Below are 3,700 nucleotides of genomic sequence, written 5' to 3'. Positions count from 1 at the left end.
CTGGCTGGCCCTGCATAGTTTGTCTGAAAAAGACAACAAAACTTAAAAGAGTTCTCACGGCTTGGCATAGATGAAATCTCATGTTTTGAAAAGGTTTATTTTCAGAGCTTGTCTTTATTTAGTCTGACTCCACTCAGTGAAAATAGCTCTCTCCAGAGAATTTGTGAAAAATGTTCTGCCAGTGGTTGCATGAGGCAGCAGGGGCTGGAAAGAGACTGATCAGAAAAGTAGTGGTGGGGAAGCTGTGTCACATTCCTGGGAGTCTTGAATTTTTGGGCAGGGCTGCTCAGAACTCTTAATTTAAGAAAGCACTAGTCTCACTTGTGTCAAACCCCAAGGGTCTGTGCAAGCAGAAAGTGAAGCTAAGGCCCAGTTTAAACTTCTTGACGGATTCTCAAGGGCATAATCCAAACAGGAACAACACAAAGTGCTGTTTGAGGCATTTTTAAGAGATTTCTTCACTAATGAAGCAGACAGCAATGTTCACATACAGCAAAGAATGCATATCATGCAAACTAAGTCCCAAGGAGGTCACTATCTTGGTTACTCTTCTGTCCTTGTTGAGACAGAAGACATGATATCTAAAATTAAGGAAGGAAAGATTTGTTTAGCTCACAGTTCGTAGAGGTTTCAGTTCATAAACAGCTGGCTCCAAGGCAGGGTGGCTTGACACAGGGGCAACAGTGCAGGGCGGCAGAGTACAGCTAAAAGCAGCAAGAGCAAATGGTGGGGGTGTATCACACAATCTCCATGCCCTTTTGCACAGGCTCAGGATGAATACAAAGTAAGGACCCAGGCCACCTGCTGAGTCAGTTAACCTTCTAAACTCAGGTTGACACAGTGAACATCTTAGAGCAGTAAGGGCATGTCCTTTTAACCCGAGGATGCAGAAATGCTGAGTTACTTGGGTAAGCTTCTAGACTCAAGTTGACACAACCTATGGACAATAACAGTCTCTAAGTAAAGAGTAAGTACAAGTCTGCATAAGTGAAGGGATTTGATTGCCAGAGTTAGCAGGTAGCTAGTTTTCAGCAAAACATTACAAGTCATAAAGGAATAGGAACAGTCTATGAAGAAGTCCAAATACTTTTTAAGTCAGCTTTTTGTGAACACAGCTACACAACTAAAATTGATAAAAACTAAGTAGTAGAGAAGTCTTATCAGAAAAATAAATTTGAGTTCTCGTGCAACCAAACTTAGAAACCATGTAGAGCAGTGATGGCAAACCTTTTAGAGCTTTCAGTGGTAACAGCTTGTGTGCCATAGGTTCAATGCTGCTAGTCTAGAGAATCTCAACAGGAAATTTGAACAGCTAGAATTAATGAATTTGACAACTGGCCAGTTAAAAGTAGGCCAAGGGCCAGTGAGATAGCTTGGTGGTCTAAAGAGTCTGCTTAGGCAAAGCCCAGGGACCTTGTTTCGACCCCTTGGCACCACATCCCACCAGCCCTGCCCCTGGGGTGGGCTGTGCCTGCTACAAAAGTGTCATTTAAAATAAGTATACCAGTGGAACACTGACTTACACTAATTTGTAGAATGCAAATTAATTTCTAGAAACTCCAAAATTGGATGAAAAAATTGCACGTCTGAAAAATGTCATTATATACTAACATGCACAAAACAGTCTCTGGGAAGCAGCAAGAGTAAAGCAGTTCATGGAATACAAGGGAATTTTAATAATGCTGACATCTCAGCCATTGAAAGTGCTGCAAGAAAGGCAGTTAACCAGGAATAAATTTGCCAGATGTGGTGCAGTTTCAGAAATAGAGGAGACTTGGGCAGGCAAAGTGCATATTCAAGCCTAGCCTAGGAAGTTTAGTAAGGTCCTGTGTCAGAGTTGATTTCATCCAGTGCTACTGAAGCACCCTCATTTCAGTCCCCAATGACAAAAAATAGAAAAACAATTTATAAGACAGAGTATTTTGAGACTGGGTCCTTCTAAGTTGCTCAGAATGGCCTTGAACTAGATGCCCCTCCAACCTTGCGAGCAGCTGGGATTCCAGCATGTCGCACTGTTCTTAGTTTTCGAGGTCAAGAAGCCAGGAGTAAAGTGACATCTGAGCTGCCTTGTCACTCATTAGATGAGAGCAAATGAGCTCTGTTCTGCCCAGAATAGAAATACATAATATAATGATGTATTGCAAGCATACACTAATAAATTTTTTTAAATGAGTCATAGGAATGTCCACAACTCAGACTTACTTTCCAAAGGTTCCACTTAACACGCGAGTTGGTGGTGGTGGTGGAGCTCGCTCCATTTTTATGTGGGAGTAATAAAGCATTTAGTCCATTTTAATTTGTAACTTGATTTAAAAGAAAGTTGTATACAGCAGTTTTGTTGCTGCATAAAAATGGTGATAAGTTAGTGCACAGGTAGACAGTTTCATTGTGAGAACAGCCCACTTAAATATACCCCGTTGGTCCAGCTCGTGCATATCTAGGCTGCTGTTCTCTATTGGGCCTTTGCTACACAGCGGCTTAGTGTGTTACTGCAATAAATACTGTTGGCAATTTTAACATGGGTGCTTTTTGTATCAAACAGTAAAAGCACAGTGTAAGCGAGCAGTGGTAGTGTATAACTACTGTCCCAGCCATGCTGGAGGCTGAGGCCAGAGGTCTACTTGAGCCCAGGAATTTTAAAACTAGTGTGGGCAAGATAATAAGACCCCATCAAAAATGTACGATACAGAAGAGGAAATAACGGTGAGTCAATGGTGAGAGAGGGTTACAGTCTCAGCTGTGACCTGCTGCAGACCTGTTGCTTTTTTTTTTGAACTTTTAATTTTTGGTGGTACCAGGAATTAAACTCAGGACCTTGTGCCTGCCAGGCAGGTGCTTATGCTCTTAAGCTATCTCTCTGGCCCCGCTGCTGAAAGCTGTACCCTGAGGCTACTCAAAATGTATTTTAAAATTATTTTTCAAGAAGTCAACATTATTTAGCTTATGTACTTTTATATTACATAAAACTCTGGCTTGCACTAACAGCTTAAGACAATGTGTACAGCTGTACAAAAATTTTCATTATTCTGTGAACTCCTTAGTTTTTGTATGTTTAAAAATACCTGAAATATATTAGCCTAGACTTATATAGGGTCAGGATCACCAGTATCATTGTTATATCCACATTGTGTGTGACCCACTAGAAAGTCTTCAGGGCATTCATGCATGGACCTGTCCTACTGCCTTCTGGGATACCTCTGGGAGGACCTGCTTAAGGCTCTTAGAGGGCTTCACTGTTTGAAATACTAGTTGGTTTCTCAGGTTCCGCCTTTCGGGTCATCATCCTTTACTATGACTTCACTGTACAACCACAGTTTTTGATGTGGTTACGAGTTAAGGCTTCATGAATTGCATCAGTGTCTGCCATTGCAGCAGTAGTCTGAGCAAAGGTCTTTAGATGATAGGCCCTTAACAGCTGCTATAACTTCTTGGTCAGAGGTTGGAACATAGAGGTGGTGTTTGGGGGAAGAAACACCACCTCGATAATGGAATGAAGATCATCAGGAGGAGGAGAAACAGGAAGAGTTGTCAACAACGTGAAACATGTCATTCCCCAAACGGCGCTACCACATTTCCCCATTTCTCTGGTATAATTAATTCAGGAGAGCAACCTAAAGTCTGAAACTAAAGCTACTACAAGAAAATGGAAAAAGCTTTACATAAGGCCTCAAAAGTGCAACAACTGCAAAACCAGGCAAAT

Source organism: Octodon degus, unplaced genomic scaffold (genome assembly GCF_000260255.1).
Source record: "Octodon degus isolate 3935 unplaced genomic scaffold, OctDeg1.0 scaffold00374, whole genome shotgun sequence".
NCBI classification, from domain to species: domain Eukaryota; kingdom Metazoa; phylum Chordata; class Mammalia; order Rodentia; family Octodontidae; genus Octodon; species Octodon degus.
The sequence above is the reverse complement of the archived record's forward strand: the minus strand, read 5'-3'. Positions refer to the sequence as shown.